This window comes from Phodopus roborovskii, unplaced genomic scaffold (assembly GCF_943737965.1).
Source record: "Phodopus roborovskii unplaced genomic scaffold, PHOROB, whole genome shotgun sequence".
Taxonomy (NCBI): Eukaryota; Metazoa; Chordata; class Mammalia; order Rodentia; family Cricetidae; genus Phodopus; species Phodopus roborovskii.
In genome coordinates this window covers 7885746-7904268 of record NW_026126576.1, presented here as the reverse complement: position 1 = coordinate 7904268, position 18523 = coordinate 7885746, and positions in this window count along the sequence as shown.

Genomic DNA, 18523 nt, shown 5'->3' with positions numbered 1-18523 from the left:
GTCTCTCATCCTGGGTGAGAGTTATGAGAACATCATGAAAATTCAACCTGCAAAAATATATCTAGAAGAACCTTTGTATATTTCAAATTTCAAAGATACCAGCACCTTCAGGTTTATATTATCTCTCACCTAGATTATTGTAATTGCCTATCAAGATTGTTCTCCACACAGCAGTATTTGATGTTTACTTTGAGTGACAAAACAGAACTTGTGGTGGAGAAGTTACAGAGATTGGAGATGGCCTGCAAGAACTGAAAAATAAGTAGCAGAGATCTGTTGAAATAGTTCATTCAATAAATATTTGTTGGTTATCGTATTTATGGGATATACACTAAATGTAACATGTGGACATGTTATTGTAGAAAGAATAACTCTGGGCCTTATTATTGTCATTGAACTTAAAGTCTTGTATGAATAGATTATTGCTTCAAACTGTGTGGATGGAGCCCTTAAAAAGTATAATAAACAGGCATTATCCTATGGGACTGTCATTCTTGGCAATGGAAATAATACAGACAAATGAAAAGTTCTTTGTTCATTTTATATGACAATATGTGTTGGAGAGAAAAAATAATGAAAAGCGAGTCTCAAGAATAAATAGTATTTGGTTTTAATGAAGTAGCTAAAAGTCCTTCTTGATGTGGTTGTGACTGGTGACTGAAGGATAACTAGATGCAGCTGGAGATTTATCTTCTGGCCACAAGGAAAAAAAAAAAAAAACCTGACGTTTTTCTTAAAGCCTATGTGCAGAAAACTTGGAACAAAAGGGTGAAGAGATAATCCATGGGTATGTGACCATATTTTTCAATTCTTGCTGATACACTGAGCCAAAAAACAGGTATAAAAGATGAAAAGGAGGGGAAATTTCACAGGTAAAATATTTCAATGTGCTTCCCTTCTCATATGCTTGAGTTGCAATACTGGTTCCCAAAGCCAGCAAACATCAGCAAAAAGTTTCTACTATGAAAGTTTTTTTTTTTTTTTTTTTTTTTTTTTTTTTTTATTTTTCTTTTTTTTGTGACAAGCACAGGACATGAAATGCTTTTCACAAACCAACCCAAAAGACCTCATACCATAAAAACCACAAGAAAAAAAAAAAAAAAAAACAAAACAAAAACCACAAAACCAACATCAACAACAACAAAGAAAAACCCAGCTTTTTCATACCATTAGCCAATTGTAGTGCAACCACCATACAGCCTAGGTTCTTGTATCAGACCAAGGAAGAATCTTCTGTATTTGTTTCTTTGCAACTCAATTTAAAATACATTTAATTTTGTTTCAAGCATACACTATAATAAATGTTATTAAAATTCCTAAGTAATTACTGACTTTTCTTACTCTCGTTACACTACCCTCACTTTTTTCTAATCTGTACCTTCTCTCCTAACTCTGTACCCACTTCTCTTCACCCTTTGTTTCTCCCTTCGATTGTCTGGTATCGAATCCCTGACTTGTAAGTGAATGGATGACAGCAGGCACCAACAGGTTCCATGTTACACACAGGGATATGAGCACAGCATGCCTTTGGCCCAGGCAGGTGGGGAGCTGAACGAAGCAGGCTAGCCATCTGGAGATGAGCATATGTGTGGTGTGGCACACATTCACACAATTGGCAGCTAGGAGGCTCAGAAATAGATACAGGAGGCTCGATTCCTTTTAATTAAAAAAAATAAAGCAAGAAATATAATTTTTAGAGGTATTTAACATGAAGAGGTCATTTCAAGTGACAGCACAGATTGTCTAAGAGTTCATAGTAAGCTGCCGTTGAAGGTTTATTTTAAATTTGGAAATAATTTCACCTTTATAATAGTGTTTGATATTTCTTATGATTATTATTGCTATTATTTAAACAACAGGTTAATGTAATAATTGTTCATAATACTATTTGCATTTGTTGTCAGATCTTAAAGGTAAATTGAGAATTGTTTTTCTTGCCACTTACATCCAAATTTCAACAAGACAAACTAGAACACATTTTGGATAATGTTAACAAGATAGGAAATATTGTGAAATCAAAGGTATGTTTTTCAAAGAAAATATTTTCTTACACTCCTATATACAGTATGTAAAATTCCATTCCAGTTTGTCCGGTTGATTTTGTATGTAAATGTAAATGGAAAGAAAGAAAATCCCATTTATTCTCTTACAAAATAAATAGTAATAAAAAAAAAAAAAAACATTCTAGATGGCCACTGTCCTCCACATGCATGTTCACACATGTTTCCCTAATCAAAACACCAAAACATCACTCTACTCAAGTACACAAAAGTTAATTATGTTCCTTCTTGTAAATTAAATGAACTAAATGAAGTTCATTTATTCTAAGTCAGTCATCTTTAGTATAATTTTTACATTTCTGGCCTACGCTTTGGGATAACTGTAATTCAGCAACAAACTTTATCAGAGCTTTCTCGGGGGAGTTTTAGTGTACTAGAATTCTTCCTCCTCATTCAGAAGAAATAAATCAAAATAAAAATTGTCTATTTTCAGATATGCTGTATTGTAGGTTGTGATTTTTAACTCCCAAATAGTAGTGAGGGAAAACGTGTAGTGAGATAGTCCGTCTGTGGCATTGATCACGCCCATTGGGGGGTGGAGCCATGGGCGGAGTGACCTGTGGAAGGAGGTCGGAGGGGGCCAGGAAAGGCGCTCTCTTTCTGGCGTGACTCGTCGGACAGGAGAGGATCGGGTTTAATTTCCTGGTGTTCACCTGTCTAGGTTGTAAGTTATTTCTCCCAGAATAAACATCTATTCGGCCTATTTGTTTATCCTGATCCTTATTTAACCGCGATAAAAACGGGTACAATAGAGATAATGCTGGTACATGAAAATATATCAGAAAAAAATAAATAGTTCTCTGATGAAATGTATCAGAATGACTACACTTAGAATAGAATCAAATTCTCATGGTATTAAGTTATTCTTCTAATTTTATGATACTGAATGAGGTTCTTCATGAAAGGATATGTGCAGCAAATGACGAGGAAGAGGAACCAAGGAAACTTGGAGGAGTTCTGAATAATAATTTCATTTGATTACATTTTAGAAAATATGAAATTACACTCAAGGCACTGAGGCACAAAGTTTTGAAAAAGAAGAAAGGGTGAGTGTTTAGCTAATGGTTTTCAATTCAGAGTGGGGATCAAGGTATCTTCTTCATGAAAATTTCCAGAACTGTCAGATTATATGTTAGTCACTCAGCTGGGGAATAGTTCATTTGATAATGTGTTTTCAACACAAACATGGGGACTGGTCTGATGCCTAGGGTGCAAATTTGATAGAAAGCATAGTGTCCACTAAAGATACCTTTGCTAAGGAGGTAGGGACAGCTACATCCCTGGGGCTTATCAGCCTGATAGCCTAACATACTAAATGAACCCCAAACTAATGTGGGATTCTGCCTCAAAGACTAAGGTGGATGACACCTTAGAAACAGCACTGCACTTGGGCTCTGACCTCTATATGCATGTTGAGACATGTGCATCCACAAAAACCCATGTAAAAATGTCATCCTACTCAAATACAAAGCATTTTAATTTTATTCCTCTTATGTAAACAAAGTGAGCAGAGGTGGCCACCAGAAGATGGAGATAAGTGAGGAAGTATGGGTTACATTGTGGAATGGATATCAAAAGGATGTATTCCCTCCCTCTCTCATAGGCCTGTGATAGCCTCAGAACTCCTAGCATGTACTAGGTGTGAATTTAGGAAGAATTTACTTCCATCAGTAAGAGTATTGTGAGAGAACAAGCCCAAAGACCTAGATATATATAGACTCCAGGGTTTGAGTGGGTGACATAGAGTTTGTGTGTCACATTAACAGTTTTAAAATCTTCAAGTTTTTGTATAAATGCTGACTAGAGTCAAGGTACAAGCAAATATCCCTGAAAAACAGACATGATAGAAATCCTGAGAAAGAGGGCAAAAGAAAGAAGACCTTTGCAGTGGTAGTGGTAGCTTGAGTATTCTTAGTCCTGACCTTGTTTTAGGCTAATGCTGACACAAGCATAAAATGGAATTACAGCAAATATTCACCAAGTATTCAGTGTGACATTACCCAGAGGTCTGCATTCAAGGTTGAAAATTGGGTTGGAAAAAAATATGCTCATCTGTATCTCCTGCGCTTGGCTCGAAGCCTCAGTGCCTGCTGATAATTCAAGCTGTTAATAAAAAGAGGGCAACCTCTTTCCCAACATCAACAGTGAAATAAATAAATAAAACCCCATATGCGGAAATGCATAAAACAAGTAAGAAATAGCTGAGAAAGGAGAAAGCAAAGTCAATAAGAGCAATCGATCGGGGATACTTCAAGAATGTAAACATTCAATATTGAAAAGAAAACAGAAACATAATTGTAGCGGCTGTTCAAAGTTTGCATAGACTCATTAGGATGCTCACTACAGTTAGGAATCAAGGAGATTTTCTACATAAACAGTGTGACTGTGCTTTAAACAGTGCTTTCTCTCATCTGAACCACCAAATAACATGATTTTGAATTGTCTTTGACTGAACCTTTAAAACTTATTATATATAAAATAGAAATTGTAGGGCAACTTGTGAAGTGTTCCTGTTAATACACAATTGTCATTTCAACATCTTCAAGCTTTTAACATGTTGATAGTTGGCAGTGCATTACATTTGGGAAAAATTACAGAACGCCTTTCTCAAATAGCCTGTGTTGATGACAGAAAATCATCACTAAGAAATCAATCATTCTCTGAGTTGAATCTTTTCCAGTTTGCTTCAGATGTAGTCAGCAACTTCAAGCTTTTAAAATGATCATTTTATTTGGTATCCTGTGGGCTGTTAAGTCATGCAAATTATTAATTGATATAACCAAATATATCAGGCATTGGTTACAACATTACAAATTGTGGAAAATAATGATATTTTCATAATAAATAGGTAATTAATGAAAAATAACTAGAATACATATATTAAGATTTTGTGCTCTTTGTACATGTGTGCAAAATCAGAAGCATAATTGTCATTGGTGGTAGATGTAGGAGCAAAATTTCATAAGTACTCATAACACTAATTGGAAAATTAAATACTCACGTTACTGTGTGTCACCTTCTGACATAGCAATGGTTGAGAGGGAAGACATCAGCAAGTGCAAAAGAAAAAGGAATCATTTACAAGCTAAAGGAGCAAGTCACTATGTTTAGTGTCTAGCTGCAAGGATTATTTTTTTTTTCTTTTACCAGAATACTAACAATGTCAACTATTCACAATTCCAAGTTTTTCTTAAAGACCCTTTCAAAATGTTGTTCTTTTCTACCTGTTTCAAACTATCCTAATTGTAACTCGTGTGTGTATGTTTGTGTGATTGTGTACATTTGTGTTTGTATGTGTGTGTATGTGTACACACACACACATATGCCTTTTATAATATTCTTTTCTAATGTCTGGTTTGTTGTGTGCCATTATCTTAGAAAATGACTATCCATTCAGAGTAGTTAAAACTAACTTTGTCTGTGTTTCTCTGTCTCTCTCTCTCAGTGTCTTTCACCTGTCTGCTTCTCTCCCCCCCCCCTCCTCTTTCCCTGGACTCTGAGCCATCATGAAGGCATGATGAGTTAAATGCTTTCTCACTGAGTTATATCCCCAGACCTCACATGTATATTTTTAAATTAAGCATCATTGTAATGCCAGTCAGTGTCCTAGAAGCTGTAGACACATTTCCTAAACCTGATTACTGTGTTTTATTTATAACAATCAAACATATTTAATGAAAACTAAAACATTTATGCTAATATTTGTTTAAACTTTACTTAAGATTCACCCTAATAAAATAGTTGAAATACTTTCAGAATTTAATTTATCAACAAACACCTGTTTTGCAAAATGTAAAATGGTGTTTCTATGTCCAGATAAATGCATCAGCAACAGAATAAGCATCTATATTGTATCTATGTACATGTCCTTTGTTTATGAAATTGAATGGGAATATAATATTTGTTTGTTGGATGGATGAAAATACACCATCCACAGTGAAACATCTTCTCCATCTTCATCTTATAAGGAATGATTAACAAACATTCACTTGTAACTATGGATGAGGTCTGAGATCAGAGCTCAATAAACTCACACAGGCATCAAAGCATGTAAATTGTGTGTGAGAGCAAAAGGTACAGCACATGGGCTGTGGAAGGGAGCAGTTATGTCTGTATATGACAACTCCGAAAGAGTTCTTGCCATTACGCCAGTGGAGACAATGAGGGAGAAGGATTTAAGATCTCCTCTAAAAGGCTGTGGAGCCTGGAGATGCAAAGTCAGGGTTTGACATTCAGTCAGTATAAATTCAGTTCTTACCCTTATCTACATAATATGGAGCTTCCAGACAAAGTAGGCAAAGAGATATAAATGGACAGAGAAAATCCCTAGTAAGTAAGAACATCCACTGGAGGATGAAGAAATACCCTGAAGGCAGGTAAACAGCAATCTCTACTTACTGTGTGAAGTGAATCAAGAGAAAGGTTTCTCCCCACAGCTCAGTAAAAATCAATTGGAATCTTGGTAAAAATCTTATCTTTTTCATTAACCTGACCACTACCTGTCATGTTGCTAATAAGTCATGCTATGTTAACGGGGGAAAGATTTATAAATATTCAAAGGCCTTGTTAAATGTTTGCCTTCATACCCCTGGCTTTTTCAAGTAAATAGGAATTATGGCTTTCTTAATGTCATAGGGAAACATTACCTTAAAGTTAGTGACTTCAAACAATAAAAATGTCAAGATAACAGTCTTTGACCTTGCAAGTCCAGGGGTAATGTAGCTTAGCTGGATTCTTTAGTGCCATTTAGGGATAGGTCAAAACCTTTCTCCCATTTCTTTTATGGTTCCTGGTTGGTAATTCCAGGCTACCAGCTCATCCTTTAAAGACAGAAGTATTCTGTCTCCAAATCCCTCTGACTATTTTCATGCAATCTCATGTCTCTAAAACAATTCTTCTCCCTGAGCAATCTGCTTTGCTGCTCTATTTTTGAGGGTTCATGAGACTTAACTATGCTCATTTATAGAATACAAAATAATTAAAATGACCAAATTAAGGTCATTTGATGAGTATTAATTATATCCATAATATTGCTTCATAGCACAAGGTAGTCTAGTGCTTGAGTGACTACACACAGGTATTTCAGGGGCACCTTTAGTATTGAACTACCACATAGGGTCTTTATTTTAAGTTTACCCACTGTGAAAATTAACTGTATAGCTTGTTGTATTCTGAACTTGTTTTTTTTGTTTTGTTTTATTTTTTTATTTTTTGTTTGTTGTTGTTGTTAATTCCAAACACTATACATAATTCTCCTTTTAGTATTAAACAGGATCTTAAACAAGAGTCATGGAAGAAAAACATGTTAAAAATCTGGCTCTGAGTCTAAGAGACCTCAGACAGTGGAGCCAGGATGTATCCCTGGTACACAAAAGGACTTTGCAAACATATCCCCCATGGAGGGATAACTGCCTTATTCTAGAGATAGGAGAGAAGCCCTAGTCCCTACTTCATAGGACCTGTCAGATCTACATGACCCCAACTGAATGGCATTCCCCTACATATGGTATTGTGGTGGGGGTTGGGAGGGGAGGGTGTTTAGAGTACATGTGAGAGGACAGAGAGGGCAAAAGGGAGGGAAGGAAGGAGGGAGGGCTGGAGGGGAGGGAGGGAGGGAGGGAGAGGGAACTGGGATCGACATGTAAAATAATAAATTAAAAAAAAAAAAAAAAAAAAAAAACGCTTTGACTCCAAAATTTAAGTTGAAGAACAAGTTACTGGGGGAAAAGTATTTCTATTTTTGTTTCCACAGAAAATGAAAAGATGTGGATTCCTTCCAGACTAATGTGGTTTGATCACGCCAGACCGCCTGAAACAGAGTACAAGCTGATCCTACATTCCAAACAGCTGGACAAAACAGCCCTGCAGACTACAGCTAGAATATCTGAAACTTCTTCGAATCCCCCAAGACAGCGCCCCTTACCAGCAGGAAGTAGTTTGGAAAGAACGACGCCCAAATTCCCAAATATTGTGTATAAATGTTTGTTTTCATTTAAGTGCACTTTGTTATATAAAATTAAATAAAAATAAATAAATAAAAAAAATCTGGCTCTGCCATTACATGTAGTCAGTGTATATGAATAGAGACTGAAAGCCTAGGAACAAATATCTTAATATGATAAACTAAGTTTGTTCTACGCATACCAATTATCTTCCAACAACCCATAATTCCTTTGGGATTTTCTATTACTACTTCAGATATAATTTACATGTTTTATTCAGTCACACCAGCATTAATAATTCCCCAGCCAAACATGACAAAAACAACTGTGCTTCAGATGACAGATGATAGAATTTAGAGGAAGAAACAAATTCTGGTTTCTGATTTTATTGGTTTTTCACTATCTGATGTGATACCTCTACAACAAATTGGGAAAGGCACACATGATAAATGTAAAAAGGTATACATGCTAAATGTAAGAGTCTGGAGCATGGGGTAATTAGTCAGCATCAGTATTTTATGAGAGAACTCATATATCACCTAAATATATTTTGCAAGCTAATTAGATAGATACTTCAGAGCTACCCTTAAGGCAATTAGCAAATAATAACCCTCATCTGGAAGAAACTAATGTACCATTATTGGGAAGTATCTTATCCATAGATTGGTCACTGAGGTATTTGAGAAACCAGCATTCTAAACTACAACAAATATGGATAATGACTAATATTTATATGTAATGGCATCCACAGAAACATGGGTAATTTTGATGACAGTTTAATGAATTCCAAATACACATTAATATTTCTCCAGAAAAAAAAATAAGATAAGATTTAATAAGAGACTAGCCATCTTTCTAATTTCAGGAAGCATTGAAAAGCAAGTGAATATATCAATAACTAATGGGCAGTTTTCTTTCTTGAAACAGGAACAATAAAGCTGGAAGCAAGAACTAATAGTTATTTTTCACTTGCCCGACATTGTTCCCATGTTCAAAGTAAGGAATGTATCTGTGAGTTCTGAATTGGGAACAGAAATAATATAAAGGAGATGCTAATTACATAGTAATTATAGTATATGAAATGTGCTGATAGATTATATTACTCTAAACATCTATGCAAATAAGGAACCAAGGGGCCAGAAGTTATAAAACCAAGAATGAATAAGGTCAAGAAACACACAGGAGACTCTTCAACTCTGATTTGTTGGTCATTCAAAGTGGGAAATTATGGAGCTTAACTATGTGTCTTGTTGGAGTTCATGCAAAATAAACAGTATAAGTGAATTTCACTGATCTTCTCACATATAGTATAAACACTAAGTGCAGAGATGTTAAGCATTTGGAAAGTGGAAAAACACGTTTTTCTTCATTCATAGTACTGTTATTTCTAAGAACATGTTTTCTAAAAGTAATCTACATCTACTTACAACTTCAATATATGTCTTAATCCAAAAAGTTAAGTTTTTGAACATACAATCTTGTAAATCTTTAATTACCACAAATGCAGAGGCCTTAGCTATCAGGGAATGCAAATCAAAACAACTTTAAGATACCATCTTACTCCTGCCAGAATGGCTAAAATTAGAAACACCAATGAAGAGGATGTGGAGAAAGGGGAACACTCCTTCACTGCTGGTGGAAGTGCAAACTCATACAGCCATTTAGGAGATCAGTATGGCAGTTCCTCAGGAAAATGGGAATTAGTTTACCACAGGACCCGGCAATCCCCCTTTAGGCATGTACCCAAAGGATTCACATCCATGCAACAAAGACATCTGTTCAACTATGTTCATAGCAGCACTATTTGTAATAGCAAGAACCTGGAAGCAACCTATATGCCCCTCAATTGAAGAATGGTTAATGAAGATGTGGCACATCACCATAATCGAATACTACTCTGCAGAAAAAAATAATGGTATCTTGAAATTTGCAGGCAAGTGGATGGCACTTGAAGAAACCATCCTGAATGAGGTAACCCAGTCACAAAAATAGGAACACAGTATGTACTCACTCATATATGGATTTTAGACCTAGATCAAAGGATCACCAGCTTATAATTCACACCACCAGAGGAACTATGATACAAGGTGCAAGGTGTATTCTAAGAGATTCATATAAAGTCCCTCACAGAATTGGTAAGGGAGAAGTCCCCCAGAGCTCAGGGGAAGTGGGGGGGGGGCAGCGAATGGAGAGAGAAGTAGGAGAAAATGAGGGGTGGGAAAGGAAAACATGTGTGACCAGGAAGATTGAGCCTGGTTAGGAATAGAAGACAGGAAAGAGAGAGACAGAGAGAGAGAGAACATAAAAGAGGGAGCCAATATTGGTTTGAAGATAAAATTGAACACAGAGAAAGGTCTAGAGAACTACAAGACTGCTGCCAAATAACAATTTGAGCTTCCGTGGAAAGGCTACCATAAATGACCTTCCCGGAGAGTGAGATCAACAACTAACTTGTCCATGGAGCCCTCAACTAATGCCTGTTGGAAAGAGGAACAAACACCCATACATAAACACTGAGTCAACGTAGAACTCAGATGCAGATGGAGAGGACAAGGCCATGCGGCAGAAACACATAGAGACAGCTTACCTGAACAAGGAGGACCTAACGGGCCACCAGACTGATAGCTGGGAAGCCAGCATGGGACTGACTCAGGCCCCCCTGAATGTGGGTCTCAGCCAGAAGGACTGAGCAGTCTAAGAGACCTCAGACAGTGGAGCCAGGATGTATCCCTGGTGCACAAAAGGACTTTGTGAACACATCCCCCATGGAGGGATAACTGCCTTAACCTAGAGACAGGAGAGAAGCCCTAGTCCCTACTTCACATGACCTGTCAGACCTACATGACCCCAACTGGATGGCATTCCCCTACATATGGAATTGGGGTGGGGGGATGGGAGGGGAGGATGGTAGAATGCCTGTGAGAGGGCAGAGAGGGTAAAAGGGAGGAAAGGAGGAAGAGAGGAAGGGAGGGAGGGAGGGAGCGAGGGAGAGAGAGAGAACTGGGATGGACATGTAAAAGAATAAATTAAATTTAAAAAAAATGCTTTGACTCCAAAATTTAAGTTGAAGGACAAGTTACTGGGGAAAAGTATTTCTATTTTTGTTTCCACAGAAAATGAAAAGATGTGGATTCCTTCCAGACTAATGTGGTTTGATCAAGCCAGACCACCTGAACTGAGTACCAGGTGATCCTACATTCAAAACAGCTGGGCAAAGCAGCCTGACAGACTACAGCCAGGATTTCTGAATCTTCTTTGAATCCCCCATGACAGCGCCCCTTACCAGCAGGAAGTAGTTTGGAAAGAACAATGCCCAAATTCCCAAATATTGTCTATAAATGTTTGTTTTCATTTAAATGGACTTGGACTTGGTCATACATATATATATATATATATATAACCACAAATGCAACCATACTTATCTAATGTTCATAAAAAAAACCAGTGATCATTCCCTGAATAGTTGTGTCAGCATGATATTGGGATATCTCCTCACACAAAGCAACGTTCACATATTTCAGTTTCTAAATTGTGGATCATTCTCCAATACCTGGTGCAAATTATAGGTCCAGTTCACCATAAGTATGTATTAGCTATAATGAAAGTTCCTTTTTCTAAGTTTTAATAATGAAACAGATATGATATATATTGTATATCTTGCTACCATTTGAATGAAAGAAAAAAAATCTAAGGGTATCTAATAATCAATGCATGAAGTCTACAAGAAATTTAATAACACCACAGGAGCCAAACATTATACAATTCATTTGGACCTCAGCTGTGTGAGTGCTAGGTATAAATCAAAGTAGCAGATTGCTATTTTTGCCTTCTCCAGTCTTCTGCCATACTCATGATAACAACCAATTTTATTCATGCTACTTTTAATCTCTTAATACCCTTAGAGTGTGAAACTCTGAAAAATGATGTAAAAGTGGAATGAACATGAATTTACAACATTATTTTAATGATGATTATATTTATGGAAAACATATGTATTTTTCATATGGGTTGCAAGGTTCCTGAATTATTCACCAGTTCTTATTAGCACTTGGATAAAAAAAAATCATTTTTTATTACTGTGCCAGATACATGGAAAATCAAGATTTTGGATGTGTAGTGTATCAGAAAAATAAAGAGCATTTTTCTCTCCTTGTTAAGTACAAAATGACTTACAGACCCCTAGCCATTCTGTTTCTAAAGTTCCAGAACATTTTCTGCATAAGCTGACATTTTACAGATAACTTGATGGAGTAATTAAGCAAATACCCTCTAAAGAAAGTCACTCTAAGTTTTCTACTAAGAGTGGCTCGAAGCTGTTAATATACCTAACAACTTCATTGCTTTGTGAAACTGTTGAGTTTAAGTGAACTAGTGCACATGAAGTGTTTAGCAGAAGGCTTTGCAAGGATTAATTACTCAACAATGTTAGCTGGTGTTATTGACAGTAGTACAAACAAATTAACCCCAAGAAAGCATCTAGATTATATAGTAAAGAGCAAATTGTCACAGATACTCTATGTGATGTTTGGTAGTTTGTGACTGTTACACTTAGGAATTGAAATTGGTCTAACTTGGAAGGAACTTTTGACAAATTGGAAACTAAGATATATGAATAGATTGAATCGCTATAAATACAGTCACAGTCAGAAACTCATTTTCCTTGTGTCTAGTGCATAATTGGCACAATTAATATCTGATACATCAAGGCAAGAGTTGAGTGGATGTGTAATAAGATATATAAAACTGACTGGATCATCTGATAATTGTCAAAGGATTATGTTTACAACACCTGACAAGAGCAAATTATCACACTCTCGCAGTGACTCCAAAGGCAGAGAAAAGTGGGGCAAACAAAGGAAAATATTTAGGTTTTCTGTTTATAGCTTTCTACTCAGGAAAGGCAAATATTTTATTTTCCATGATATGAAAGTCACAAGAAACCTAAGGAAGGCACGGAGATCCTTGCTTCTTCTGCTTTTGCTAATGCCTTGTGCCATGACTTTAGTTCCTCTATAAGACTAAATTACTCTGTTACTATAAAGAAAGAAAAGAGGCAGAAGTATTGCTAAAGTTATTTGTGACTTTAAATTTTAGTGAGTAATTTAGATTAAAGTAACATGATAGTATATTAGACAGTAAGAACCAAGTCTCCTCTTACCAATAAAATTTTTGCATATATGTATGTAAGTGTGCACATGACCAAAAATAAATGTAGAAGTCATGAATTTGAGTGGGAGTGGTTAGTTGGACATGAGTGGTGTTGAAAGCATCAAATGATGGAAATATTTTGTATGCTTGTATGAAATATTCAAATAAATACATAAATGTCAAGAACAGTCTACTAATTAAGAACAAAATCTTCTTAAGACAATTCATGAGGGACACATATTATAATCCTGACATCCTTGCCATTGCTGATGACACAGGCTGCACTCCTTGCTTAGGTGTGGATAGTGAGTATCAGACACTATATGCTCTGCCTAGAATTTTATCATATTAGCTGTGACTAGGCAATCTCTTGGTGCCTCTTAACTAACATGGTTAGCACACAATGATAATTGAATTGTTATAGTTTGCACATTGCACATTCTCCCTAAAATGTAACTGTTGAATACTTAGCTGGTAGTGAATTTTTGACAACTGGTACAAATTTGGGACCTGGATGTAGTTTAGAGGCTGTATTTGTTTTAAGCTTTATTGCCTCTCTATTTTCTTACAGTCCTCCCTGATGTAGGTGGCCTCTTCTATATTCTTCCAGTGCCAAGATTTTCTGCCTCATCATAAATTGTGAAAAATTACAAAGACTGAAACTTCTGAAATTTTTGAGGGTCCATATTATTCTCTGTTTCAAGTGTTTACATCAGTTATTTGTCACAAAATGCAAAACTTAAATAAAAAAAACGAATTCAAGTAGACACTTCCTCAATTCTGTTAAGAGTTGAAGATAGTAACTTTGATTTCTTTAGGAAACCAACAGAAGTGAGATAATAAGTACATTTTTTTCTTCTTTTCATATCTTAGACACAGGTACCAAAAATCCTTGATGTATGAATAAAATGTATGGATCTAGTCTCCATATAATGTTTCAAGGTCCTATTAATAATTTCCCAGAGAGATACCTTGATTGTATTAATGATATTTGTTTAGCATCCACATGAATTTCAAATGAAGGACAACATAAACAAAATTGTGTTCATGTATATATGTAAGAAAAATCACAATAACAATAAACAGATTCCCTAATTGAGATATCTATGCTACTTAAATTAATGCATTGAAATACTCTGCTTTTTGCCTCTATAGTTAGTTTAAACAAGGCAGCTGGTCCACACTGTTACAGATGATCTACCAAAACCTTTCTCAGTGGTCTTCTATTGAAGGCCATTTTAAGTCTTAGGAGATTTTTAAGAATAAGAATGAAAAGAATCCTAGTCTTGGGAAGTTTATATTATCTTTTGCCAGACAAATAATTGATATGTGAGTGATCATATAATATATATGTAATGTAAATGAAAAGGAGGAAGGATTTTCATATAGGGAACATTGTAGGTATTCCAACATCTGTACTTGACTTTCCACGGGGTTCTGTCAGGATATGCCTTAGCTGCAGCCACTAAGAGCACCACCTGTGTATATTCACTAATTTCCCTTTTAAAAGTGCCCTCCACACCTCCCATTTTAATTTTTTCTCTCTCTTTGCTTATCTTCCTGTTTGTTTCTCCCTCTTTCTCTCCCTCCCCTTGCCTATTTCTTCTCTTCTGCCACTCTTGTCATAAGAGGCCAGTCTCCCTTCCCCCTTTCCTTTTTCTCATTCACTTCCTTCCAATAAAAAAACTCTCCACCCAAGCTTTGTCACATGGCATCTGTCTGTCATGTGGTCCTTTTTAAATTTACAACAAACATTATGTGATGCAATTAAAATGACTAAATAGGTAAGTCTTAATGTGTATCCTGACCCAGAGTGATCACTGGAAGATGTTTTGGAAAACACTGAATTGGTAAAAGAGATGAGCCATGCAGCAAAGGGATAAAGTCTACACACAAAGGTAGCTGATGCAAAATAGTAACTTAGGATGTTAAAATAAGTGAAACAGAGTTTAAGTCAGCGGGAAAAAGACAGAAGAGAGATATGGTATAAGAAGGATGTAATGATCTTGAAAAGACAGGTAGAGAATTCAGTAACTATCTTTACTGAAATGTCAGGCCATTGGGAGATTTTTTTTTAAATTTTATATTTATATATATTTTCTATTGGATTTGTTCCCATGTCATAAATATTTGATTCTTCTGGGATACCTCCTTTGTAAACTCGAACTCATCTTTGAGCTTTAGAACCACTGGATTTTTTTTTTTCAGTTAGAATGACCTCAGTGTCACAGAGGAGCTTTTGTATGCATTAATCCTACCACAAACACTGTGAGTTGACAGCACACCTTAGGTTTCCTCTTCACTTGAATGTGTTCAATACATAGAGAATCCACATATAAAACCTGAAATTTAGTAATACTCTCAATATTTTTAAGCATGTGCAGGAAAATTCAGCATACCTTTTGGACCATCAATATTGTATCCACCCAAGTGCTCAGCTTGCCACACCTACCATTCCACCATTATACCACCACAGGAATACATACACTTCTTCTTTACACAGTACTATCTCATATATTTGGTGGCCTTTGAATATTCATACACTAGATGGCCTGGGCCTGTACAGAAAGATTTGTACCTCTTGATTTGCATGATTTTTAAAGTGTTTTCAATGTCAAGAAAGTAGCAAACCATTCTCACAGGGCACATCAGAAAGAATTTTAATTAAAATTTTAATTTTAATTGGACTTTGTTATATAAAATAAAATAAAATAATAAAATAAAATAAAAGGAAAAAAAGAAACACTACGTGAAATGTCACTTCAGATTGTGATGAGCTTAAGAACACTGTATGGGTTTATAAAGGAAGAGGGGTGGAGGAAAGGTAATGGAAGGAAGAGAGGCTAGAGATGGTGGTAGGAAGAGGGAGAGAAGGGAGAAGAGCAGAAGGGAAAGAGGAGACTGGAAAAAACACACAAAGAAAGATACAAGGAAGAGAATGGGCAAGGAGGAAGAGGAGAAGACAGACAGACTGACAGAAAAACAGGCAGACAGACAGAGAGAGAGACTACCTAGAATCAGCTTCAGTGTATCACTGCTTCTGACCTTCATAATTCTGATGATAACTTTTACATGAACAGATTTGGAGCTGTTGTAAAAGCAAAGATTCTAGGAGCTCCAAATGCATCATGTATTATAAATTATATAAATATATAAATAAAGCATAATTAAGACAGATTTAGCTTAGAAAATATGGCTGACTGATAATATTTTAGATTGAGATAAGAACCCCCTAAGATGAGAGTAGGCTGGGTTCTTTTAAGTAGTTATGGTTTCGTTTTGTAAAATGTCAAAAGCACATGTTTTAACAGTTTCAAATAATGTAAGTCTTTACTGAAATCCAAAATTAGCTATAAAGGAAATTGTGTGTCTATGTTCTATTAATTTACCATTTCTTGAAATTATGCAGAAGGTATTTGACTCACTGGTACAGCTTGTCAGTACATGATATAGACAGAAACTGGGTGAAGCTATATTATGTTGTAGTTTTATTTTATCAGATATCCTACTGTCAATATCAAATATCAAATAGACAGCTAAATTCTGGAGATCTGAAAAGAAGCCAGCATTCAAGGTTGAGGTTCAGTACTTCAGTTGTTTTGAATGGAATCATTATTCTGAAATTGAGCACAAAAAGGAAGAGACAATACAAAGAGCATATCTTGAAACTTTCCAACACTTAACACTTGGAGGTCAAGAAAGATAGGTCAGAGAAGAAACTAACCAAGTGTAATTTCAATGAAAGCAAACAGAGACATATTTTCAGAAACATTGTAGCCAGACATACAGAGAACTGTCCTAGAGTTCAAAACAAGGAGAAAGATACAATTATTTGATTGGACAATGGGAGCCACATCTCACTGCTGCTTGAATTTCGATTCTGACAAGTGTGCAATGGAGACAAAAATGGGCAACAATTTTTAAAAGTAAGTTTGGTTAGGAAAGAGTGTAGAAAATGGAGGTATTAGTGGGTTACCTTTTTATTTATTTTATTTAAAGATAACGTGACGGCAAAGCATAGACCTTAGCTGCTCAGATTGAATCAGTAGAGAAAGAGTTAGACCCTTATCAGAAACAAAGAGGCTATGTATAAAAATGAGCTCTTCAACTGGAAAGAGGTCCTGAAATCAAAAGGTTGCATATAGTGGATGAAATTGATCTCAGAATTGGGTGATCTTAAATCCATCTTTTTCTTCCTTTAGGAAGCCATGAAGAATGATCTACAGGATCACCAGTAAGAAACACTAAAGCAAACAAAAGTAGTAGTTTGAAAGGAAACATTCTGTAAAAGAAAAGAGAATTGAGCAAACCAGAATGTGCTTTCAATAGGAACTTGTACTAGAAGGCCACCATTGTACTCTTGATGCCCTGATGCAGCTGCAACACAAGTACTCACAGTAATCCTCTCAAAATCCTGATAAATCTCACATGTTGCTGATACAAAAGGAAACTCAATGATAATAGAAAAAAGACCTTGTAGTCTATAAAACTTTAAAACACTGTCAAAATGAAGATTAGTCTACCTCTTACTGTTAGGTTTTCAGGGAGGAGAGAAGAGGTATTTTGAAAGAGGGCTGTGGAGGAAAGTTTTCCACTAGGCAAGCATTTTACTAATGACAACACCAAGGCTGCCGGTATGGCAGATATTTGGACATTCCAGAGCACATTGTTGGCTGGAGACTCTTGGGGAACAGTGGTATTGATTAATACAGGATCTGTAAAATGTGGCTTGTGGGGTATATAAGCTGATTTAATACAACACCATTGGGACATGGCAGTAGTCAGTTGACTCTGATCCTGGCATGGTATCAAGGCTGCCTGTGTTCTCTTCAATTCCTTTTGTTTACCTAAAGGGTTTGTTTCCCTTTCTATGTGTTTGACACGTGTTTCCAAAAAACATATAAATGTTGCTCAATACTGGATCTCTGACACTCAGATGCCCAAAGATTATGAGCCCTCACTGATAATGGTTGAGGTATGGTCATTTCCCAGTGGTTACTGAGGCTGACCACTTTCTCATATCTAATTTCTCCTGGTTTCTTATTTAGATACAGGATGCCCAGCCAAACTTTCATTGCACTGGTTCCTATTTCACTCTTTCATGATGGTGTTGGCGCTCTATGTCAACAATGCCTGAGACAAAAGTATCCCATGGAGCTTAACTCATATGAATCAATAGGTTTGAATTTGCCCATAATTTACTTACTAAAGGAAATAGGTATGCATATGAGATGAATAGAAAAGTTGTTTCCTTATTGTAATTATTTGGAAACAAACAGAAAGCTAATGGATAAGTCCTTTAACTTCTTAAGAAAATTTCAAGCAATGAATGGGTGAGTTCTGAGTTTCTTTAGAAAGCTCATATCAGGGGCT